Source organism: Diceros bicornis, chromosome 20 (genome assembly GCF_020826845.1).
Source record: "Diceros bicornis minor isolate mBicDic1 chromosome 20, mDicBic1.mat.cur, whole genome shotgun sequence".
Lineage (NCBI taxonomy): Eukaryota > Metazoa > Chordata > Mammalia > Perissodactyla > Rhinocerotidae > Diceros > Diceros bicornis.
This window is the reverse complement of record NC_080759.1, coordinates 32,520,645-32,547,552: the sequence shown is the minus strand read 5'-3', so window position 1 is coordinate 32,547,552 and position 26,908 is coordinate 32,520,645. Positions and strand designations below refer to the sequence as shown.

General features: G+C 39.7%; 1 protein-coding gene across 3 annotated transcripts in view; it reads left to right on the top strand.

Moving 5' to 3' along the window:
• The window catches only part of SLC1A3 (solute carrier family 1 member 3), a 76,520-nt gene that overhangs the window by 23,920 nt on the left and 25,692 nt on the right, over nt 1–26,908 (top strand). Inside the window, exon 1 of one of the 3 annotated variants that reach the window (XM_058564220.1) lies at nt 10,415–10,997. The exons of the other annotated variants lie outside the window; for them this stretch is intronic. The gene's annotated coding sequence lies outside the window, so the exon portion shown is untranslated. Of the gene's footprint in view, nt 1–10,414; nt 10,998–26,908 lie in introns of those variants that run through there. 3 annotated transcript variants of the gene reach the window in all.

The following is a 26,908-nucleotide window of genomic DNA, read 5'->3' as shown; positions in this document are numbered from 1 at the left end:
TGAGTACCTGCAGTTTTCCTGGGTGCAAACTGAGGGGTCTTGCATCCTTTTATACTATCTCTTTAAGGGTGGGACCAGTTTTTAGAGATTTCTGCTTTCTGGTAATTGTGCTAAAAACCCACTGTGTTACCCTTTATAAGAGGAAAGCCCTCCTTAGGTACAATTAGGGAAAATATTACTTCCCCTTAGTAGCAATTCTAGTTGACAGTTGCCTTGAAGCAGCATTTCCTGGTATTTTCTAATACTTAATACGTCAACTTTATTGAAGGAATAAGAGCTTTTGTTGAGTAATTTTGCAGGAAAAAACACCATGATGCAATCCCTTTTGCGTGGTTAAAAAGAAATTTTTGGGTAAACCTTGGAGAAATCATCAACATTTATAATATTGTTGTTAAAGAGAAAGGAATTATAAGCTGCAAGAAACCAATATAAAATGAACTTTTAAAATGTAGCCTAGTTGCAAGTTGGGAATGCTGCCACTTGGGACCATTAAGAGAGTCTCAGTTCTTTTCCAGGACTGTGTTAAGACAAGGAGCATAAATTAGTTTGCCAAAGATCTTTTTGAGGTGTTAGGCCTTTTCAAAGGAGTAATTTCCAAGCTACACGGTAATTTAGATACTTATGATCAATTGGAATGAATGATTGATTCAATAAGAATTTCCTTCAGCGTTTTAAGTACAATGATTCTAAACCAAAGTGGGGTATGACTCAGTGGGAATGGGAGGGAGGGGGGACTTTTGCAAATTACACACATCCCTGGAGGACCTCTGTGTGTGTTGGGAGATGTTAGTAGAGAATGCGTTGCCTAGGGAGGGAACAAAGTCAGGCTCCACTATTTTAGAATGGAAAAGCAAACTCATATGCCACCAGTGGCCAAGCAGATGACGTATATATATGAAGCTGCCCTTTCAGGCTACATTTTTTTCACTTTTTATCAAAGTTTTGCTACTTTGATAGAGTCATGGATACAGAGAACTACTTCTCTTGGAAAAGAGAAGTAACAGGGACAAGTGTGATGATAAGTGGAAAGTGATCCAGCTGCAGCATAGTGTAGACAGAGGGAGGCAAGGAGACCATTGTGACCTGAAAAGTATCAGCTCTAGCCATTTGTTACCATGTGTCAAGGGCCAAATCTTCCAATTTTCAAGAGAATCCAGAAATCCAAAAATTTTAAGAACCTCTAGATTTTTTAATGGTGATGCAATTAACAGAACAAAACACTGCAAGCCAAAGCAGATTTGGAAGCCCCATCCAACCCTTGGGCTACCAGTATCAGAACTCAGGTTTGAATGTGGGTGCTATTAATTATAAGAAATGCGCTGCTAAGCTCGTGCGTCCATTGGGCTATCACTGGGTTTCGTATGTTGCCTTATTCCACTGTTGACGGTTCTGTACCAAAGCTTAACTCAACATGGAATCAGCTACTAAACACCACATTTATTGCCAGCTAAACAAATAGCTAATGAAAACTTTTCCTCTCCATCTTCTGGGTATAACCATGTTGTGTCATAGCTGTACTGGTCTTTTCTGCACCTGACAGGAACACCAGAATAAGAACTCTGAGGTCATGTTCCCATAGAAAGTATTTCCCAATGGGAAAATGCTTGACAGACTTAGTGCTCTTAAGTTCAAAAGTCCCTGGGTCCGTGCAGACAGAAGTTGAAATGCTTGAAACCCTTACTGCATTTCCTGGAAGAGATGTTTTCTTTTAGAAAATTCTGTACACTTAGTTGTATGGAAGTCACATTTAAACTCTGAAAAATCTGAGCTAAGTTTTTGTACTTGAAACATCATGTTTGTGAGTTGTAGCCCTAAAGCCCCTGTAAGCCATGTTCTTCTTTTCCTGCATTTGAAATTCCAATCTTTCCAAACATCCGTGGTGTGTATTAGCATTCCAGAATGGCAGAATAATGCTGACAGAGGGATGCTGGGACAAAGTCTAATGGCTAGATTTGTACTCAAGTACCTATTTTTTTGAACAAGAAGATGTCTCTGCCAACACACCACACAATAAAATTTAGGATTTTGATGCCAGTTTCTATTAATTTGGTCAGGATAGACAGCCAAACTAGATATTTCATGCCAGAAATATGAGTTGGTTTGGCTGGCTTAGCCTGATTAAATTTACTGGATAACAATTAAGCTCCATTTCAGGTTGTGCTGTGTAGACGTAAGTATCGCCTCCTCCTTACTTTGAAATCGTTTTAGAAAATTAGTGCTTTCTTCTTTTCTCATTCTAAGTATGCATTCCTCCTCAATCACTTAGCTCAAAAGGTATCTTTCATGTCTCTAGTTTTCTGGAAACGGGGAGCATAACTTTTGACAACCAATCTCTGTGGAGTTGGGCATATAAAAGGGGTTGATGTGGGGTGTCAACAGCAACAAAGTAGCAACAGTGTCTGAGGCCCACAGTAGGGCACACTGAAGGTAAGATTAAAAAAATGAATGAAGTTTATCTTTTAATGTTCATTCGTTCATTAACAGCTGTATATTGAGCTCTCACTATGTCAGACACTGAGCGAGGCACAGGGCATATGTAAATACAAACATATAGTCCCCAAGATGTATATAGGGTGGAGAGGGCAGAGCTTCCCTGCATCCCTTAAATCATGCAACATACCTGGGCAAATTCCAATTCTAACCTTGAGGGAGTAAGGCTGGCCCTCTGTACTCCCAACAAGAAAGAAACAATCTGATTGATTTTAAGAACATGATCCCAAATCTGGTTTTTGGAGTCGTGGACATTTGCAGTCCATTTGTCCTTGGAAAACTCTAACAATTCTTTCCTGTATCCAAAATGAAACAAACAAATAAAAAACAGAAAAACAAAACAAAACACCTGCCTGCCTGTAATCCCTCCTCCATGTGACAAGCTGTGACATGACGTGTCACATATTTTTTAGGCAGCTTCCTTCCAAATCTATAGACCAATGAATTCAGTGGAATGTGCAGCTTAACTATAGTCGAGGCCAAGAAGCTGCAGTCACCAGCAAAGGGCTCTTTTCCCTGAGTAAATGAAAGTAGAAACAATCACTGTTGTACCTCAAAGTAGGGCCCTTTGGCTTCAGAGGAATGGGCAGTTACAATAAGAGTAATCTAAAGTTTTGTCTTTCATTTAACATGAGAGGGCAAAAAATGAACTAGACAATTCTTAATTCTTGGACATGGGACGGGTTTGTTAAGGGCTTGCAAAAATGAGAGCCAAAATCACTTAGGAAAAAATTAATACTTTAAACTATTCATCGCCATGGCTCTGGTGTATAGCTGAGGCCTGTTTGAAATAATCCAGGCACTTATGTATAAGGAAAAGGACTGTAGATTTATCCTCTTTCCCTCACACATACATTTTATTGAAGAAAAAGAAAGTATCTATCTCTGGTGGGGAGGAATTTCTTTGCGCTTCCCTTTGATTAGAGAATGAAGCTGATAACAGTACTTGTGTCATGGCGTATTGTGAGAATTTACACTTGGCACAGTAAGAGCAGCAGCAGTAAGAGTGTCCTGGTGGTCCACGTCGTATAAATGAAAATTCTAGAGCAAGAAGAGATAGCTTCAGTTCAGGGACATGGAATTAAGCCTCCAGATTCCACGTGTCCCATTTGTCTGTGATCCTTGCAGCAATTGCTTTCCTATTAAAGGTAAATTAAAGAAACCATGAAGTTAATCGGATAACAACCTGGGAGCCAGAGAGAATTCCTTCCTCATCACTGGAGGGGGTTGATTTCTGCCCAGCGGCCCAGGATACGATTACCTTATCACAGCTGCATAATTCTAAATATTATCATTCATTATACAACTGCCCAGTCTTTCCTAAGAAACTCAGCCCCAGTGTGTGGCACCCTGGAATCCACCCGACAGCAAATCCACACGCTGCTGACATGCTGTGAGCAGAGCCTTTCTGGCTAACCAAAACTCAAGACAACCAAGTCGCTGTCTTAACACACAAACATACTTCACGGCGGCCTGGAAACAAGCCAGCCAGAAGGAAGCTTCAACCCAGCTCATTTGAAGCCAACAGGCTGGTTCCTCTTTGTTTTCTCTCTAGGTCTGTTCACAAACATGGGAGGGGAGGTAAGTCATGTCCATCTAGAGAGGAAGGTTGTAGGATAAAGTGGGAAGACCCATCTGAGAGGTCACTGGGCTTTTTTGCATCATATAGAAAGGAAATCTGGGCAATTAATTTTTTTTTTTAGTGGATTTGGGTTTTGGTAAAGTCATTTAAGTCTAGCCATTCCAGAAAATGTCTACCTTTCCACTGCAGACAGTTTCATTCAATAAGCATTTGTTGAGGTTTTTTTATGTACCAGCCACTTTTCTAGGACGTGAGGATATCAAAATGAAGAAGACAAGGTCCTTGACCTCAGGGAGTTCAAAGTCTAGTCAGGAGATAGACCTGTGATTGTGATATCACAGGGTAACAGTGAACCAGGGAGGATGAGTCCAGCTAGGAAACAAAGAAGGGAATGAGGAATGCGACCATTCCTTTTCCTGACTCTCCAGTTTTCAGGCTCTCTTGTCAGGGAACAACTCTACCATCAGGGAAGAAGGAGCATTTTTTTTTTTGTCCAGCATTGTTTTCCTCACACCTGACCCTTTCAATATTAAATGCAATAAGAGCCAGAGGTGGGGCCCTGTAAGGTTCCCAGCAAAGTAACCCCTGGGAATGTGGTGTCACAGATGGAAAGTCAGAGAGAAGAGGCTCCTGACAGGGTTTCAACGACAGAAACTTTCCCTTTCAGAGGGGAGCCACTCAGCTCAGGAGGGGAGCTGGGAGACTTGAGGCTCTCCAAGCTGGAAGACACGTAGAGGTAATACTGTGCGACTTGACTCCCAGAGCGGGAATCCCCTCTTCAGCACCCCTGGAAGATGGCCGTCAGCTGCCGCCTGGATGTTCCATTCTCAGATGGTCCAGACTGTTGAGCTGATGTCTGTCTGCCATAAGGTCCACCTTGTGGTCCTAATTGTGCCATATGGAGTAATAGAGGACAATGGTTCTTCAGAGGGTTTCATGAGAGCACCTGAGCACAGCCTCGGTGTCCCAATTCTTCTCATGTGCCCAATTCTTCTAGGCCCTTCACCATCCTGGTTTCCTCTCCCAATCCCTATTGTGTTCCCAGAATTGAACCCAGTGCTCCAGATGTCACATGACTGGGTAGGGACAGTCACCAGGACCCACCCCTCTGCAATACCAGCTGAAGTTGTGTCAGCTGTTGTATCAGCTGCAACAAACCATTGGCTCAAAGGAGGTCAGCCTGTGGTCACCTAACCCCTCAGAATTGAATATTTGTGGAAAAATTTTTGTGGTAAAAATGGACAGATCTTGAGTTGAAAGATCAGAGGCCCTAGACTCAAAGTTCTGTGTGAGACGTGACATTCCAGAGGGCTTGGGCCTATTCGAGTTGGGAATTCTTATCTGTGAATTTCAGCAGCTTCAAGTAGGCCTATGGTTTTGCTCAGTTCTGGTTTGTAAGACATTTTTGAAAGTTTCTTTAAAAAAATAAAAAGGAAAGAACATTTAAAATCTTTCTTTAGGGCCAGCCCCATGGCTTAGCAGTTAAGTGCGCGCACTCTGCTGCTGGCGGCCTGGGTTCGGATTCCGGGTGCGAACCGACGCACTGCTTCTCCGGCCATGCTGAGGCCGCGTCCCACATACAGCAACTAGAAGGATGTGCAACTATGGCGTACAACTATCTACTGGGGCTTTGAGGAAACAAAAAAGGAGGAGGATTGGCAATGGATGTTAGCTCAGAGCCGGTCTTCCTCAGCAAAAAGAGGAGGGTTAGCATGGATGTTAGCTCAGGGCTGATCTACCTCACAAAAATAAAAATCTTTCTTTAAAAAAATGAAATAAAATCTTTCTTTAAAATTAAATTATTCTTTAAGAAAAATAAGATTTTTTCCCCCTTATGCTACCAATTTGATAATTTCCTTCAAACCACTGTGGAACTGCAGGTCTGTGGGAGGCGTTGGAAAGAGATGCTTTTCTTCTGTTGATATGGTAATGGTTTCCAGGAGAGCAAGTTGCCTGATGAATTCTGATTGGAGATTTGTGCTTAAGGACTAGAAGTAGTGAGTGGGGGCTGGGGCAGGGGTGGGGTGCTTCTGCAGTGGGATACCATCCTGTGCACTTCTAACTTCTGGAGTTCACATTCTGAGAGTCTTTACTGTCCCATTCAGATTAATTACGCAACATGGAATATAATGCCCAGATGCCACCTCCTCCCTCTCTGCCCCTCGAATTCTTCAATCAATTAGCCTAAAATGGGGCTTGGGAATTGATGTTTCTTTATAGTTCTCCAGGTGATTCTACTGTGCACCCAGGGTGGGAACCACCACTTTACACTTTTTCTAGAATTGGTCTTTGGAGATGTCACCATTTAGTTCAGATCCTTATTAGTTCTCACACACCCTCTTCCAGGAAGCCTTCCCTGGCTTTCCCCTGGCCCCTACTAATACATGCCCCTGGAGGCCTAGGTTCATTATTTATTCCATACAATTTTATTTAAAGTCATTTAAATAAAATGAATGCCTACTATTTGTACGAGTAAAACAATGTAGAAATATACAGAGCAAAACACGAAAGTGTCCCCCCCGACACACACACACACAGACACCCAGTCTATTGACTTTGATTTGAATGGACTTGTGCCAGGAGAACTGCTTACCCTGGAAATGACTGGGAACCTGCATTCCATTATAAAAGACTTCTCTTTTATTTGGAGACTACTTTACATAAAGTATTTACATAACATGCAAAGCCAAGTAAAAAGATGCTGGAGTTTTTACCAGAAGGAGACAGATGTAGAGAGAGAGACATATATATATAGAGAGAGAGAGAAGGAGAGAAAGGTTCTACAGCCAGACAAGACTTTCTGTGAAGAACTCTTTGGGAAGAGTTCTATAGGAAGAACAAAATAGTTGTGCGTCTCTTAGATCCAGCCTATTAAAATGGCATCCATATTACCAGGACTTGTCAGTACCGTTGGGGAAAAAAAAAAAAAATCTGCCTATATACACACACACTCTTGTCTCATCTATAATACCCCTGGGCCCCCTCCCCCACCTACACTCCCTCCCACCACTGGATTATTTTGAAGCAAATACCAGATATTTCGTTACATTTCTAAAAACAAAGGAAACATAAGACAGGTATAATATTTTAAGATGATTTAAACATCTTTTATGTTTCTTTAATGTCCTACCACCATAAACACACACACACACCAAGAGTTGTCAGTCACTTGAAGAAAGTGTTGCTAACCAAGCTCTTTACTTCTTTCCATCTATGAAACAAACTTCTGTACCAGTACTTTATATTAGTTACCTAAACCCTCCTGCAGCCAGAGTATGATATGTCTTCAGTGGGAGATAATGCAATAAAATGTTCATGCTATGAAATTTTGGAACACAATTTTTCAATATAACACCATATGAGTGTGTCTGTGTGCATGCATAGCTTTGTATGTTTGTTTTTTCCAAAGTCCTTCCAACTCTGAAAAGTACTGTAGTCTGACCATGACTCTACTGTTGGTAACTTGTTTTTAATTTACAACTTTTCCAGAATTTGTTTCTGTACTTTAAGCTTTCTTAACCAGATTTCTAGTTAAGCTGTAATTTGAATGCATTGTTCTCAAAGGCGCTTGTGCTAAGTGCTAAAGTTTCATTATTTTAAAGCTAACTTCCTAAAAGTATGTCACAAAACCTTACCAAATTGTAATATAGTGACACATACAAAAAAATCCTTAATAGCGGCATACCTAACCTACACACTAAATACTTAAGAAAAAAATGGAAACATTAGTAGCTTCTATACTGGAATCTTGGGCCTATGCTTAATAACATATCTGGAAGCATTTCTTTGGCATGGACCCGAAGATAGTCTTAGAGCCAGACATTAATATAGTAGTTCTTAAACATACTTAGGAATAACAAACTGAAAATTCATAACACTCTTATGGGTGCATTCAAAAATGTTTAAATATTGAATTTTATAGTATGATACAGGAACACATTTACTATAAAAAAATATGGCTCTTACACTGTACAAGAGCAAAACTATAAGCATATTTCCATTAACAGTATAAGCTGTTACATCTAAGCATGATTGACAACTTGAAATTTTCTAATATCATTTAGGTATAATATTTCATAGTTTTCAAACCCTTTTTCTGCTAGCATTCAGACAAGTGGAAGGCAAAAAAGGCTTAAGAAAAATTTATAGTGAAAAATCTTAAAATTGAGAGAATTCAATCTATTAACTTTAATCTATTCATTTTTTTCCCTCTGAATTGGGCACATGGCATCATTATTTGATTTTAGAAGAAAACATTTGAGTTATCTTACAGAACACAGATGTTCTATGGGAACATGGCTTGAAGTCACTATATAATTTCCCGTTAGATAAACATCTGAACACTAACTTAACAACTACTAAGTGAGGTCAAGTGCCTGAAAAATGCTGTATCCATCACATAAGTACATTTTCCTAATGTGAGACGTGGGTATATAGCATTGTGGAGCAGACCTTCTACTGCTAGAGAGATACTTGTTGCCATCCACCACTGACCTTCTCTTTTTCATTAGAATGATAGAAACCTATTTTTACAATAGAGAGAGAGGTTCTTTTATTTATATGAAGTCCCTAAAATTATTTCTTGGTACTGGTAGACTATCTTATTTCAAGATGACACTTATTTTTTAGCAGCTTTACTGAGATAAAATTCACCTGTATACAATTAGCCGTATTAAGTGTATAATTCACTGGCTTTTAGTGTCTTCAAAGACTTGTACATCCATCATCACGATCAATTTTAGAACATTTTCATTACCCCGAAAAACCCTCACACTCCTTAGCCATCACCCCCCAGTTACCCCATTCTCCCAGCCCTAGGCAAACATCAATCTATTTTCTTTCTCTATAGATCTGCCTATTCTGGGCATTTCTTATAAATGGAGTCAGACAATATATGGCCCTTTGTGACTGACTTCTTTCACTTAGCGTAATGTTTTCAAGGTTCATCCCTATTGTCACATGCATTAGTATTTTATTCCTTTTTATGGCCAGATAATATTCCATTGTATGGACATACCACATTTTGTTTATACATTCATTAGTTGGTGGACATTTAGGTTGTTCACTTTTTTTTTTTTTTTGGCTATTAAAAAAATGGGTATTTTGACTAATGCTGCTTTGAACATTCATGCATATATGTTTTCATTTCTCTTGGGTATATACCTTGGAGCAGAATTGCTATGTCATAGGGTAACTCTATTTAACCTTTTGAAGAACTGCCAGACTGTTTTCCAAAGTAGTTGCACTATTTTACATCCCCACCAGCAGCGTATGCGGGTTCTAATTTCTTCACATTCACATTCTTGCCAACACTGGTTATTATGTCTTTTTTTTTTCTTTTTTTTTTTGGCTTTTATCTGTAAAAGATTCATGTTTTAGCTTAAACTTTTGTAGTCATAAGATATATAGTCTGGGGAATTTCAGTTACGCATATTACATTTCAAAAATGATAAAAGTCAGGGGCCAGCCCGGTGGTGCAAGCGGTTAAGTGCGCACGCTCTGCTGCAGCGGCCCGGGGTTTGCCAGTTCGGATCCTGGGCGCGCACCGACACACTGCTTGGCAAGCCATGCTGTGGCGGCGTCCCATATAAAGTAGAGGAAGATGAGCATGGATGTTAGCCCAGGGACAGTCTTCCTCAGGAAAAAGAGGAGGATTGGCAGATGTTAGCTCAGGGCCGAACTTCCTCACAAAAAAAAAAAGATAAAAGTCAAATATTAAATCTTTGGCTATACTAAAATGATTATTGAAATCTCTTAAAATGTATGTAGACTTATCAATTATAACTTTTTGTTACATTAAAATACATGTTAATTTCTTCAGTTATAGTTAATTAAAATAAAGTTAATTAAAAAATTAAGACATTACACAACAATGTGAATATACTTAACACTTCTGAACTGTACATTTAAAAATGGTTAACATGGTAAATTTTACATTATATGATTTTTAACACAATTATACATTTTTAAAAATAAGGTAGGTGTAACATTTTAATGTCAGTTCTTTTGAAAGGGGCATTCTAAATGGTTATTTCCTTATCAGTCTAACCTACCACAGTTAGAGTTTTTACACAAAGCTTTCCAAGGACATCATCCTCTGCTTGAGTCGGATGGTTTTCTCTCTGTGCCTGGATTTCACTTTTGGAAGCGTGTGGTACAGATACTTGGGTTATCCAGAATGTTAGTTCTTGAGGGCAGAGATAATCTCTCCAAATGGAGACATTCTTTGGCTGCCCCTGTGGTTTGGGGGTGAGGGTGGGGGTGGGAGAAGAGACAGACTGAAGCAAGAGGACCTCTGGATTACATACTCAGTTCCCTCCAAGGAATGTGGATGCTAAGACTGGAGAGTTGATACAAATCTCATTGGTGAGAAGTGGATTTTATGAGTTACTTCAGTTGTCTGGCACATCTCAGTTTACAGAATGGTCCTGTTGCTGGAAGTTCTGTTCAGGTCTTTTACAATACTATCGAATTATATATTCATTATAGTTCTCTTTATTATGAGCTGTAATTCCAGGTCAGTTATCTTCAATTCAGAAAGAAGGTAAATGTTTGTTTTCCTTAGGTGTCAGCATTTGTGTGATCGCAAGAGCCCCTCAAGTCATATTCTTTTAGGACACTCCCCTTTTTAGAGCACTAGTAAAACCTCTTATCCAAATCTTGAACTCTGCATCTTTGAAGAATGACTGCTGCTGCCTGTTGGCCATCAGTAAGAATCAAAGTGAAGCTTGCCAACTGACCATTCTCAGTAATTTTAGGGTTGTTTCATTCACCTTCCATCTCATGTCTTGAATTCCCAGCATAGTTTTACTTTTACTTGATGAACTAGTTTCTCGAGGAACTGATTATTGCTAATTTTTATGCCTAAATAGAGCTACAACCCAAGGAACTTCTTGCGTTGGCGTTGACATCCTCTTACAGATATGTAAGTAACGTACAGACTAATTACAAGTCATTTCTTTGTGTTCATTAAAGAAAACTCCCCAAGAGTCCTTAGTGTAAGCTCGTTTTAAGCTACTGAACACTCTTTAAAGAAACAAAACTATATTGTTAAGGGAAAACTAAGGATGGTTGGATCTTTTGAAGTTGATGTCAAGGAGGGCAGCATTGATGCTGCTGCCAGAGACAGGATGGATTACTGGTCTGACCAAGTGAACTCTGGAATTTTAAAGAACACTGGTAGAGTATTCCATGGACTATCCTTGATAACAAGGGCTAGCTTCTTTTCGCTAACAATTGGTTTCCTCTGTTTATTCTGCTGTTTCTGTGTTGAAATCCACACAAGGGGAATAAAATTAAAATCCTCAAAAAATAAACAAAATATCCCAAGCTTTTTGGAAATCTAAATGTTAGACATTGTTCAGTAATGTCTGCCCCCTGTGGTTGGACAAAACCACACTCTGGTATGTATGTGTGTTGGCTTTGTTCTTTGGCCCTGGGAGTTGCTTTTGGTGGCTCAGGGCCAGCGTTTCCTCTCGAGGTGCAAGCTACATGAAGGCAGACAGTGCGTCTCCGCTTTGATTAAGCTGTACGGTCAAGCTCTTCAGTAGCTGCCACACTGGCACAGCACTGTGCGGACTGTTTGTTCATGTTGCTAATGACAATTTAACCCCCCTAATGGGAAATGGAATTTGAGTATTAGAAGGAAAACAATTTGTGGCCTTGTATTTGTGGTCTCTTTAAGGAGAAAATTCCACTGAGTAGTTCCAAAGTCTTTGAAAACTTTCTATTTCAATATTTCTATTTCGAGAATACTCACAAATAATGCCCAAAGGGATGTTTTTGAGAAAAAAGAATCCTTGAAATTTTGCAGGTACAAGTAATTGCTGCCTCAGTGGAGTACAAGTAGTGCTATGTGAGGGAAGTAGAGGTGTGGGCAGAAGTTTAAAAGTACACCATATCCAGCCCATGTTCATTGTGCTATTGAGATCTGAGGCTCAGGGGTAGAATTGGTCCCATGGGATGTTCCTCATTGAAATCATCTCTGTCCACAGCCCTGGTGTCACTAGCCAAAATGTGTCTATTCTAATAAAATATAGGTCCCATATGACACCACAATGTAAAATACATATTTGCGAGTTGTAATGGACTTAGATCTACCCACCTCATACTCACACACAGGAGATGCAGAGGAAGTCTCCTGATTCTGCATGACTCTTAGGTTTTCATTTGTTTTCTTTAATTACCCTGTAGGAAATGTGTAGTTCTTCTTTTGTAGTTTCAAGTAAGAATCTAAATTGATCATTTTCCTCTTAGAATACTTTCTGAGTCCTGGGAGTACTCAACAAACACTCACTGTTAACCAATTTCTATTTTCAGCCACATGCCGGTCATGATGTAACTTACTAAGAGGACTTGAATGAAATAATTTAATTATTTTCAATGTACAAAAGGCAAAATTAGCTGCCATGAGTTTCCTTGGAGCAAAGCACACTTGATCCTTCCAAATAAATGTTTTCGCTTTTGACATTCAATCAGTATACACTCAAATTGAAATATATCTTTTGTTAAGTAGACCATTCCCTTTGGCATTCAAAATGATTTCAAACTTTGCTTGGGAAAGAAAGAGAGATCAAATGTATTAAAGCAAATTTAATCAATTTTACTTTGGCACATTATTCCTGCCAATCTACCCGTCAGTCTACTCACACCAAAGAGTACATACAAAAATTAAGATAAAATCAGGATTCTTTCATGGAAAGAGATTTTTGTCAGCACCAGAAAAAAGGCAGATTTTGGTCAAATTTTGACTGAAATGCTGTTTCCTTAACAAACATCCCGACTCCAGTCATCCATTTTCTTCTATTTTTATAACTGAAATCAGTGTTTGAGAAAAGGCAGCAGTCGCAACAATTATTATACTTTAAAAGAGAACAGTTTCTTTTAGCACTGTTTATCACAGTAACTCCATGGCTTTTTTGTTTCTTGTTTTTAATTTATCCCAACCTTTATGTGGAGGAAGCTAAAATGGGCTTTGATTGCTATGAGTTTGTAGTGAGCATAGCAGGACAGTGAGGGTCCTGTTATTTGAATCATCCATAATTTTCTATAGCATTATAGACTTAGGGTTAATGAAAGCTATTCTGCATTTCTATGTGACCATTTAGAATATTCTTTCAATTAAGGCATTAATCAGCATTTTTAGTATATGTGCTGCCGAAGCGAGCACTAATCAGCATTAAACTTACCATTCTGTTTGTTTTTATCCTTTATTTTGAGGACCAAGCACATAGATGTGCAAGAAGTAGTGTTTCATTCTGCTAAATACGTTTCCATTATTAAGTCTTTAATAACAATTGCAGGGGCCAGCCTAGTGGCGCACGCGGTTAAGTGTGCACGCTCTGCTGCGGTGGCCCGGGGTTCGCCGGTTCGGATCCTAGGCGCGCACCGATGCACCGCTTGGCAAGCCATGCTGTGGCGGTGTCCCATATAAAGTGGAGGAAGATGGGCATGGATGTTAGCCCAGGGCCAGTCTTCCTCAGCAAAAAGAGGAGGATTGGCAGATGTTAGCTCAGGGCCGATTTTCCTCACAAAAATAAAAAAAATAATGATTGCACTGTCTCAATGTTGAAAGGAGATTTTAAAAGGTTTGTATGTTCAATTATTTTGCCTACAGACAGGACTATGCCACTCTGAGCAACAAACATAAGTTTCAAAAGTTTAACTTAGAAACTTTACAAGGAAATTTGAGATGTGTGTAAGAAACCTTTACTGGTGACTAATATAATTTGGAACACAGTTCTTAAATTAATCTACCATTTTTTGCCCCCATAATTAGATCTTTGGACAACCTCCAAATGCATTCTGTGCCACACCTCAAAGTGGCTCCTCCTCTGTATAGTTGAGAGTTTGGCTTTTACAAGCTTTTGCCTTTGGAAGTATTTATGGCTTCGATGGGCTTTGTTCACAATCGCAATGTTTTTGTAGGATAAACCCCCTGGCTTTCTTGTGACACTGAGCGACTGATACCAACTTCCCACATGTACAGATAGTTGAAATCCTCTCTCAGAAAGTGCAGCCTCATCAGGGAGAGGCTTGAGAAGGACTTCTTTAGTCATGAACAGGCCCAGTGTGTGACTGGTCATTAGAAAGAACCATTCTCTTTATTTTTCCTTTAAACCACACACATTGTGAAAAGATTCAATGGAGGAAAGTATAGGATTTGATCTCTCATGACTCTAACTGCATTAATGACCTGTGGTTCAAGGCTTAGTAAGATTTCAATAGAAGAAAAAAATATGAAAACGAAAAAAAACATTCAAAAGAAACACCACAAATATATACTTTTATACTACTTATAATGAACAGTCCTACCTGTACAATTCAATTATTATATTCCTTGTATATGTTTAATTATAAAAATCATAAGTCAATCCTAGCTGAATGAATTTATCTGATTGGTTCATGGGTAAAAGTTTCTCTGAGAATTTCCTTATCTCAATCATGAAAATGGACAATTGGCTTAAATTCCTATTTTTTAGGCTTCCCAAAGAAAAAACACAATCCTATCTTCTGTTGGTTGACAAGATCAAGATTGAAAAGTGACATAATGAGCAAAGCTTTAGCCTTTCTGCAGCTTGTTATCTGTCTGTTAAAAAGAAAAATATTCTTGTCTCTTCATTCCAACAGATTTGTTCTAAAACAATTCCTATGTTGAAAGATCAAGGTACAGTTCACTTTGAGAAAATACCCTAAAGAAAAGTGCAGATCAATGGTTCTCAAAATTTTTCCAGTCCCAACATACTTCAGGGATAAAAATCACTCTTAATAATTAATAGTAGCTAATGTAATCTCTTATTTTGTTTTTATTGGTGTGGGGGGAGCAGAAGAAGCTATGTAAACTTGCGTGGTTTAAAAGGACTCTAAAGATTATTCTGATACCAATGCTCGCTTCCTTCAATCCAACCCTTGAGGGAGCTGTGCATTCCCAATTGAGAATAATTGTGTCAGTTTTCCAAAAATAATGAATTGTAAAACGCTCCACCATAGATTATTTTAGTGCATTTAAAATTTGACTCAAACTTTTAGGAACATTGATTTCACTTTCAGTTCACTTTCAGAAATAAATAGCTGGGTAAATGTGAACGTAGACTTTGGGAATGTCAGCCTACCTTTCTGTTTTTCTCTGAGCATCTAACTCTTATGTAGAGGCAGGTTGCGAAAATAGATTAAATGTTGGGCGAACTTGTCCACTGTTTCTACTGTGACCTGTAGTTCTGGGATGAGGGTAAAGGCCTTGTCTCCTGGATACAAGATAAGGACTTTCTGTAGTCTGAGGGAAAGGCTGGTTTCTGTTAGAGTCATTTATGTCTAAAAAGAGAAGGATTCTTTTCCCTAAACACAACTGTAATGCCCATTATCACTTGTTTAAAAATTAACAATAATCCCTTAATAATATTATCCAGTGAGTTTGCAACAATCCCCGTTTCCTTTCTCCCTCTCTTTTCATAGTTTGCTTGAGTCAAGCCACGTTTATATGTTGAATTTGTTTTCCATATCCTTTAAATCTCTTAATCTTAGGTTCTTTCCTCTCTCTCCCCCTCTTTCTTTCTTTCTCTCTCTCTCTTTTTCCCACCTTTTTCTTTTGCAAATTGTTTCATGAAGAGACCAGATTGTTTGTCATGTAAAATTAGTTGTCCACAGTCTGGATTTTTGCTGATTACATCTCCCTACTGTGTTTTAATGTCTTCTTCTGTCCCTCAGACCTTGGTTCTTGGTCAAGAGCTTCACAGATAGATTGTGAAAATTTGGAAATTGAGTTTACACTTTCACAAGCACTGGAAGTCTATAGCTGAAAGATGCTTTGGAGAGCCTTAGTAACCATAGCTGTTAGGAACTGGTAAAACTCAGTTGGCCAAAGAATATTGAGTTAGTTAAGCTTAAAGACACAGTAAAGACTATAATTCTGAGCCTTCCTCCTCGCCTAGGAAGAAGCCACTGGCCCCTTTTAAGTTACCAAGATTTTATGGAGCTGGTTCATTATTATGAAGATGGTGAGTGCATGTAGAATAAATTTATTCTTGGTGAAAGGACATAAACATGGAGGGGAACTCAGCTATTTTAGATTTAGAAAGAAAGAGTAGGAAAACTATTGAAAAGTTTTATTTAAAAAAATCAAAGGAAATGTAGAAACTAGGGGCTAAGTCAGAAATTTAGCCCCCTCCTGCGACTCCTCCCTCACTCCCAGACTTGTTGGTTCTACCTCCTTAACTCTGATTTCTGACTGTGGCCACAACCCACACCCTAGTCCAGACAACACCAACTCACTCCTAATCTATAGCAACAACTCCATGTCTATCTAGTCTCCCTGCCTTCCCCCACTCCCCATAGGAACTTGCCCTTTTCTGACCTGCTTTTTCACACAAAGACGATCTTCCAAAAACTCACCTTTGAGCTTATCTCCCACATTGCTTTTGGAGTAAAGGTCAAACTTTGAGCATGTCTTGTATGATTCCTGCTTAGCTCTTTCCATGTCATTTCTTACCACCTCCCCACCCCCACCCCCGTATCTGCCTGGACTGCTTTCTCCTACCTTTCACCAGAAGCCCCTCCTTACCCTCCAGTTTTATCTCAGATGTCACTTTCCTGCCCGGGCAGTGTAATCAGGTGACCTCATTGTCATTCTCCACCTCCTCCAGCAAATTGTAAGTTTCATGAAAGCAGGGACCCTTTTGTTTGGCACTCTAGCCCCAGGGGCTGGCAACGTCATTTTCTTAGATCCCAGAGAGTCTTCAGTTATTTTAGAAAGTGTCATGAAAGTCTCCACTTTCATGTAAAAAAGTATTAGACACTGCATAACATTTTTGGGACAGGTTAATATAAGAGAGAAGAGGGGTCAAAGTTCCAAGGTGACCCAGCTCCTCCTGAAAGTATTCCATTGCTTCCTTGAACAGTAACAGACCAGAAAATCCACCATTTGGACTCTTGACTTAGAGAAATATTGCACCAATTTATGTGGTTGACTTTTTTTTTTTTTCTTTTTAAACAAGCAAAGAGAGCTTTGCCATGCTTTTCCTGGAAAGATTCACTGATTCAATCTTTCAGTTAATTTTTGGTGGAGTGCCTACTGAAGGCATGGCATGCAATTCTGCCCTAGGACATGAGAGTGTGTGCCGTTTAAAACAGTGAGCGTTACGTGGGAGTTTTCTGATTGCCAGCTAGTTCACTTCCCTGATAGGCATTTCCGGATGTAAGGAAAGATTTATTTTGGCACCCCCAGCTCTAACTGGTATGTGTGTACACGCACACACACACACTTCATACTTTCTCCCTCAGTACTTAGGATCATCTGTCTTCAAAGTTTGGAAATTGAGTTTACACTACAGCAGAATAGCTGGCTCTTGGTAACTTTCAAGGAGAGAAAGGGCATACTTCCCTCCCCTGGAACTGAGTACAACAGCTTAAAAATAGAACAATGTGTGTTTGGTGTTTTCTTTTCATCCTCTGCATCAATAATAGGTGTACAGTTGCAGACACAAAGAGCTAGATTCACGTCTTCTGTATGCCTCTGGAGAATTCCCAGAGTTACCCAGGGAGCAAGAACTGGGCCTAAAATGTTGAGTAAAAACAAAGTAATCCAATATAGCTATGTGTTACTAACACTGCTGTATCACATGGCTTTATTATTCTCCTCCCACAGTGACTCTGTGATGTAAATGCACAGTGGAAGAAAATTTCACCAAGAACGATTCTTAGGCACCAGAAAAAAAAAATAAAGTTTAAACTTCTAAAAGTTGAATTCGAGAAGCTGACGTGGCTGCTGTAAATTGCAGGCTTTGCTATGGTTAGGGTGAGGGTCCTGAAGATTGAAATGCTTCCACTGGAGAGCATAAGTACAGCTTCGTAAACAAAAAGTGAGAAGTCAGATTGATTTGCTGGCTCGTTTTTAAATGCATTTTCTGACTTTCTAAAAGTCAGTCACATAAATTGGTGCAATATTTCTCTAGAGTCCAAATGTTGGATTTTCTGGTCTGTTACTGCTCAAGGAGGCAGTGGAATAGTTTCAGGAGGAGCTAGGTCACCTTGGAACTTTGACCCTTCTTCTCTCTTATATTAACCTCTCTAAAAAATGTTATGCAGTGTCTAATACTTTTTTACATGAAAGTGGAGACTTTCCACTTTTACATGAAAGTGGAGACTAAGATGTACTTCTTAAATTGTCTTATGACCTCTTAGAAGCATTGATGTCACATGTGCTTTGTGATTAAATTCCTTGTCCATTTTGCAGCATCCCCTGATCAGTAATGGTATTACTAATGAATAAGTTCGCACATAAATTTGCAGTGTGGAAGCGGCATCCCCTGCTAGCACACTTCTGGACAGCTGCTTGCAATTCTTTCACATTCCCTTCCCGAGGAAATGGTTCATAATAGATTTGAACAGATGCTAGGTGTTTGGCAGCATTGTTAGGGGTACTAGCTTTCAAAATTTGGGTTATTTCATGTCTCATAATTAGAATTTCAACAGCCTTTATGCCTTCGATGTGTTCCAGTGTTCACATAAATACCTAACCTCTGACTCCACGTTTACCCTTCACGAGTTCTCCTAACCTATTTATTGGTTCTGACAACATCACTACTAAATCCTTGGCTCTCAACATGCAATCAGGTAAACATGCACAGGCAGATCTGATTTGGCACTAAAATGGCTCCTTTTTTCCAAAAGTGCTTTTCCAATTGTGCCCAACAGCAGAGTCAAGTGTTGTCAGAAATCCAGCTTATAGGTTATTGTAGTTCCCCAGGGCCCCTCTCATCTGTGACACACTCTTCCCTTCTTTCCCAACCTCTGGTATGAGGCTCACCCAACCCTGCCCCGCCTGCCGGAATGCTACGCTCCCCCATGGGCCTGGGAGCATTGAGAACAAGCGTGAGGTGGTACTTCTATCTATAGCTCTCGCCTGGCATAAAATAAGTGCTCAATAAATTTATCTCAAATGAACCAAGGGTGATTAAGAAAAAAGGAAAATGTTCATGTTTTCTTATTAACATCAGAAGACAGAATCCACTTCTGAGGGGGTTCTTAGCCCCTCCAGGGGCTGTTAGGGAGCATACAGAAAATTGTTTATGCATATGGAAAATCGGCAGTGAGTGGGATAAGCCGGTGGGAATGTGCTCATGCTTCAGAGCACTCAGTGGTAGATGAAGGGGCGTGTTTGTGCATCTTGCGTACTGATTCCCCGTGGGTGGTTATCCCATTTACCACACTCCTTTACAGTTTATCTCCCTACTTGAAATATTTTACATTTCTACTTATTTGGAAGTTATTCCACAGGGATTCATGAGGCATTTTCACATGCTGTGGCCTTGGTGAGACTGTCGGTACACTTCTCAGGGGGCACAGACTGCCCCGTTTCCTTTATTTTCCCTGTCAAACCTTGTATGGCTCTGTGCTTTCACTGGCTACGCAGTAAATAGTCCTGACAGCATCTCCATATGTTTTCATGCTTCATTCCCTTCCTTGTCCTCATTGCATTTGTGCTCTGAGTCATGCACAGCAGCTATTGTCCAGTTGAGGTTGTTAATTCATTCAGTATTGAGCTCCTCCAGTCAGCTGTGCTAGGTGCTGAAGAAGGAAGTCACAGAGCGTTAAACAGACTCCAGGCCCTGGATCCTCCTCCTCTGCAAAGGCAAGATGTTTACATCTGAAAAGTTGAAGAGGGGCCAGCTGAGTAGTGCAGAGGATCAAAGAAGAGGAGACTCACCCGGGCTGCATTTTTCTGTGACTATCTCTGTTTTCTGTTTAAGAACACAAACTTGGGAGCAACCAGACTAATTTCTATACCAGTCACAGCACTGACTAACTGTGGGGAAAGTCGCTTCGGCATTCAAGACTTATTATGGAGTGGAAATAATAGTTGTGATAGTAATAGACATACTTCTCATCCATGCCACATGGAGGACCCCAAGGTGAGCTCGGTGAGATCATGGCTGTGAGCACGCTTTGTGTGAATTTTAGGCACTGGACTAATGTGAGTGATTACTACCACTCTTAGATTCTGCTTCAATACTATGAACATCAACTTCAAAGGCCCTTTTGGCTCCCTTGCTGGAGGGTATCAGGTGTAAGGCCCTTCCTTGCCTGTGCACCTAGGATCTGCCCAGAGAGGATCATTTCCTCAGTGCTGGGCCAGGGCATCTGATGGCGTTCTCATTGACCACGCCTCGGCTTTGTCGCTGAGTGGTAGCCAGGTTCAGAGATTGTGTTGTGTGTTGTGTGTTCCCTCACCTTCTTTCAGCTGACTTGCTGTTTCCTAAGTCATGCTTACTGCAGCTTGTCCATGTTTCTGAATGAGAAAACTGCTTGTGGGTAACCCTGAGTAAGAAATTGAAGTCACTATCTTTTCTGCGTTAGAATTAAAAACCCACTTGCCAGGAAAGCTCATGACCTTCCAAGATTGGAAAAACTTCATTTGTTTTAGATGTAACCAGTTTCAAGTTGGTGTGCTAAAGCAAAGCTTTAAACCACTTTGCAAAAGGCCGTGGTGAAGCTGTTATTCTGTCCCAGCCTCACCACTAACTAGTGGTGTCATTTTGTACATCATTGAGCCTCTTGGTTTCTTGGCCTCATTCTCTAAACCTGGAGGTCCTCAGCCATGACTCAGCCCCAATTTTAGGCATTTAATTTTGGCTTTTTGATGATAGACTTGGTTTCTAGGGGTGTTTGCAATTTCCTGTGGGATTGTGTTCTCTACAATCAAGTTTCCATAGCATTAAAATGTGTGCAAATTAGAGACAATGCTATATGGTTTACTCAGCCTAGGACAGAGCCTGGAACATGGTAACTCCTCAATAATTAGCTAAATAATGTGAGATTTACATCTGAAGCTGAAAACATATGAGAACATTGATATTGCCATTCAGATTGTGTTTACTCTTTTCCAACTTAAAGTGGTAAAATGATCATCTTGATTGCAGATTTATTCTTTGATTGGTCAGTGACATTTTTTATTTCACCTGCATAATAATTGCTAGTCATTAAGTATAAAAGACGTGCCGGGCATCAAACATACATACTTGTTATCCCTTCTGCATTGTTGTTATTATTATCTTCATTTTACAGATGAGGAAAGTTCCCAAAGTCTTCCCTGCTAGCAAGTGGCGGAGCCTGGGTTCAGTCTCAGATCTGTTTGTCACTAAAGCCCCCTCTCTGTGGTGCCATGCAACCCCTGATGTAGTGTGGCCTCTAGATTTGTACTGGATCAATTTATAGTGATAACATGCATCTTTTGCCTTAATTTACTGCCTGTGATAAAATCTATTCTCCACATGAGCTAAATATTTTCCAATACTTGTGCACTTAACTCTTTATGTCATGTGTGGTTGAACATTTGATTATTTGGTGAGAACACGACTTGTCTGTTGGTTGATGAGAGTATGATTGTCTACTCAACAAAAGAACTCCTTGTGAGTAGGAATTACTCTTTGTATATTTGCATCCCAGCACTAGTTGCAGTAATGAGCCCTTGTTATAGGAAATGTTACATAAATAACTCATTGATTTGCGGGTTGAGTACAGTTGCTTAATTATTCTCACCTGCTGAATTTGCAGACTTTGTCATTCATCATTCATTCAACAGATATCTATTGAGTCCCTACCGTGATAGCCACTGGGCATATAGCAGTAAATACAGACCATCGTATGTATTTATAATTGAAGGACTATAACCTGGAAAATCACGAGCTTATATGTTATTGTGGAAAGAGTAAAAATGAAGATGAATAAAAATGAAGATGAATTAAAGGCATATACCTTTAAATAATGGACTTTTTAATGATCATTGTAGCACATCCAGAATTTTTTGCCAATGAGTTATCCAGTGAACTTTCTTGAGGCCTAAAATAATTATGTTATTTCTTTCTCATATGAATAATTTATGTTTATATTAATCCTTGATGTATTTACACCTCTACCCAAATGATATTACAATTCCTATTTAGTAGAGAAAGATATTTATCAGCATACACTTTTCTAGATTGATACTAATGATTCTTTTAGGAAAAGAGAGTTGTTTCCTCAAATTACAAAGTCAAGCTTACTGTATTCTCACAAAACATCTTGTAATAGCTCCATGTACTACAAGGAATTTTTTTTTATTTTAAAAATACTCCCTTCCTATAATAATGTTTGGCTATGGAATTCCTGACACAATTTGTTTTGGTTATTCTGAACATTTTTGAGTCTTCCATAATACCTCTGACAATAAAATAGAACCTAATAAAACAGTGAAGTAGGTTTGAAACTGGCTGAACCTTTAGATCTAAAGAGTGTTTAGGACTCCCTGTCAACCTGGAAAGATACCTAGTGAAGTACCCTAATGTACTTTTTAAAAACCCTGTCCTGTTCCATGTTTTTATCAACAACTTAAAGACCTAGAAGGCACCTACATTGTGTTTTCAGGTGATGTAAGCCCAAAAAGAATGGCTTCTACCAAATATGCCTATGATTACAATTCAAAATGACTTCAATAGGCTGCAATGCTGGATGGATACCAACAAGATGAAGTTGAGTGGGGGACAAATGTACATTTCTGCTTTTAGATTCAAAAAGCAGTTGTGCAACTGCAGGATGGCGAAAGACTGAGCTTGGCAGCAGTTCGTGTGACTAAAAGCTTAATATGAACCAACAGTAGGATGTGGTGGCTAAAAAAGAATGAATACAGTCGTGTGCTTCCTCTGTAGAATTATTAATAGTTCACTGTACTCTAAGCTGGTCACACTGCATCAGGAGTAATTTGTTTATTTCCAAGCACATTCAAGAGTGACTTTGACAAAGCAGAGTAGTTACTAAGAGGGTATTGATCCAATCCAAGACACATTTATTGGACACCTGTTTTGGACAGGCAATGTGCTAATCGGTGTGGGGAATAAAGATATGAAGAGACATTGCCAGTCTCTGGCGTCAAGGAATTGAAAATTTAAATGGAGAGCTCGACAGGTACATACATGTCTGTAAAACAAAGCAGACTCTGAAGCCAAGAAGCACAAAGAAAGTGCTGTGGGAATTCAGGGGCTGGACTACCAGTAGAATTTCCACAGGAAATGAGGACGAGGGCAGAGGAAGCCTTAAAAGCAAAGACGCAGCGACAGGAAAACTCAAGGCACGTCTAGGGAATACTGAGTAGTCTAGGTTGCCTGGAAGAATAGGGTAGGCCTTACTAGGAAATTAAGCTGAGAAAAGAAAGTATGGACCAGAGCATGAGGGCACTGACTGGTAGGCAGTGGGAAGGATTACAGGTTGGTGAGCATCTGGAAATAATGACACATGAGGATCAATGGAGAAATGATGGGTATTTAGTCTAGAGAAAAGAAGACCAATGTCCCTCTGATAAATGTGAACCAGATTTGCTCTGTGTTCCTCCAGAAGCAAAAATTTATCTCAGGGGGAAAAGTGTCATAAGGAGCCAGAATTCAGTTCTTTCTAAGTACCATTTTTTAAAAATCAAAGCTGCCCAACCATGAAGAGCTAGCCTAGGTGATGGTGAGCGCCATCATGGATGGGCTCAGAGGAAGTTTGATAACTGATACTCTAAAAAGAATTGGGGGGAGGGGATGCTGCAGCTTCACCAAGAGACCTGGAAGTTCTAGGAATTACCCAAGGCCTTTACAATGTGTAATTATCCGTGGTTGAGTTTTCTATCTTTCTTCTTTGATGTAGAATGTCCATGAGTTGAATCAAATGCAAATCAATAATTGATACAAGTCCAATGCAAAGAAGACTATTTTACAAAGATTCTCCAGGGCAGTGAGTGTAGGGATGAAATAGTAGGTTCTGGAGGCGGAAAGACTTGAGTTCAGATGCCAGCAATGCCACTTACCAACTGTGTGATCCTGAGCAAAGGCTTTAACCCCCCTGTTTCCTAATCTGTAAATGGGGATTGACCATTGTTAGTCCCAACCTCGCAGGTTGTTTGGGAGGATTAAATGAGATAAAGCACTTAATGTGTGCCTGGCAGTGTAGAGTCTAATTTTTCTTACGGAGTTTTCGCATTTTACAGTGGTGTTCCAAGGAGCCCTTCAGAGCTAAAAGTATCTTGAAAAAACAAAAACAAAAACATCACCATCGTCACGGCTAACTTTATGTGCCAGATATTGTTGTAAAGCATCACACGTTGAACTCATTTAATCCTCAGAACAAGCCTATGAAATAAATAATATTGTTATCCCTCATTTACTGAGACACGGAGAGGTTATGTATCTTGACCAGTCACCAGCTAATAAGTGGGGGAGCCAGGATTCAAAGCAAGCAAAACGTAGAGTTTATTACAACCATTTCCTTTCAATACATACCAACCCATTTCCCTAGTTTCCTCCCAATTTCATTCCAAATCTCTCTGCTAGATAATTTCATTTGTTTCACAATAATATATTTTGCCTTACTTATACTAAATACATGAGGGCCCTAATGATCATGTCTTTGGCCAGCATATTGAGAAGGTCCTTAATAAAAGCTGAATGAATGCATGAATAAGTGAAAATTTTTTAATTCTAGAAGCAGTTAATATACCCATTTTTAAAAGAAGCAAGTTACCCTTAATATAACTTCACTACATTACCGCCTCTTTGCATTATTTGTGATGGGACAGTCGTGGACATTTGACTCATTCATTTGAAATCAGTGCTTTGCACCCTGCTTTCCTTTGCCTTATTTATAAATCTTTTATCCCATATTCCTTTTTAACAACAATGTCTCCAGTTCTTTCCCTCTCTCCCTCTCTCTCTTTTTTGCCATTTAGTATTACCAGATTTTACTCGAAGATACCCATCCACTAGTTGTGTTTTTTCCAAACACTGGTGACTGCATTGTTACCCACCCTGTTCCTAAATTCCAAGTTAAAGAACCAGTTCAATCCATGCAACATCAGTCTCAAATCAACCAAATGCCATTTCCACATATTTTCTTTGACACACTGCTGGATCCCTGAAGTCTATTCAAGATAAGTGAAATTTGATGTAAGGAGCTGCCCATAATTTTCTTTGGAGAATTTTTGGGAATTCCTAAATACCGCTTGAAAAAGACATCAAAATATAAAACTGAGAAGCACATAGAAACTATGTACATAGATTTTATAAAACTAAAGTAGAATACACAGAAACATCTCCCTTCGGTAGATGGAAAAAAGCTGTGAAAGTGTTGTGTCACTACTTGTGGAATCTATCAGTAATAATTCAATTCCATGGCTCTGGGGGCAAAAATGCAGCTTTTCATGTTCCAATGAGAGAATGTTCTCTTACTATGCATAAAGCAGAGATGAGGGAAGCCAACCAATTCCAAAGTTTACAACAGTCTTTTTGACTCTGTGAAGTGATACTGCTTTATTGTTTGGGTCAGGTAGCTGGAAGCATAGTCTCCCACTCCCTGGGTGCAACTATTCCTTTATAGATTAGATAAGAACAATTGATGAACTTTTAAATGCTGAGAAAACTAATCAGAACTGAAAAGGGTGTGTTGGCCACAGTCCAAGAAATATGCTGACTGAGATAAAAGCACCTACTGAACTTTTTCTCCATTCCATACTTCTCTGCTTTTTAGTCTCCTTTCTTTCCCTTTCTCTTTTCTCTCTTCTCCTGTCATTCTCTCAACTCTCGTATCTCCACAATCTTCTCTTCCTCCTCGCTTCAACCCAACTCTATCCCCAAAGACTGAATTTTACACACTCTCTTAACTGGCCAAAAGGTGGACTTGAATTTTTAAAAATTTATTCTTTTATATAGTGTATAAGATTCTACATTCTGGATTTAGTTTAGAAAATAGCTGAGGTGAATATGTTTTATTCTCAAATATTTCCTTTTTTAGTAAGATATATATCTTTTAAAATGATCTTAATTTTAGTTTCAAGAAACAAACTTAACATCAGTTCATTTCAGAGTTCTCAGGCTGGGTTACAGTTCCAGAATCTTTTGATGGCAAGAAATGGGGCAGGAGGGAGGGGTGGGAGGGGACACTGGGTCACACAGTGTGGCCCCAGGAATACTCGCTGCTTCCCAGCCTCCTTTCAAGGCCTAGAGTCCATTCCTGCTTCAACTTTTCTTCTAGGAATCAGGGCCAGGTTGAATTGGTTTTTAATGTCTATATGTTGCCTTCAATTTCTATGAGGCTTTCAATTCCTTTTCTTCTGTGAGGGACAGGCTTCCCTTGGGAAGAAAGGGCACCCCTTGAGTCTGACATGTTCTGCAGTCAACTTGAGATGCCTTTTGATTAACTTCGGACAAGTCTGGCCCAGTTGTGGAATTTGGTCCCATTCAGCATTCTGCCAGCTAGGAAACATGCTGTCTTGATCATCGCCTTCCTGAGAAAGTTGCTGGGGGCCCAGAACATAAAGGTCTTTTCCACAACAAGTAACACAATCCAAAGTAAGAAGGCTGTTTGGAAACCACTCATCCAGTGGTTGGTTGTAAATCATGATTCTTCTGGGAAAAAAGGCACAGGGGGCTGGAGCTCTGGCCCTCAAAGAACTTCCTCTGTTTAAACCAAAGCAATTTGCTGCTCTCTGCATGCTCTTTCTACTGTGGGTGAAGTCACCTACTTTCCCCATTCACATCAGTGCTCCTGGTGGGTGCTTGTTGGTGGCCCATCGCGTGTTGGCGCATTGTCTCACGTGATAGAGGTTTCTTGTCAAGGCCAGGCTTCATAGGTATAACCAAGGCAGGGTCTGATCAGCCCCTTTCCCCTACTGTCCAACCCACGTATTTTCTTTTAGCTGCTAGTTTCTGTGGTCCTGGGTTTCTAAATCTTGGCGAGAGGACAGTCATTCCTTTGTGCTTGGCTGTTACAATGAGGTAACCAAAGAAAGGGTCTTGGTCTGAGGCTGTCAGCTGTTACTAATCACTACTCCTCAGC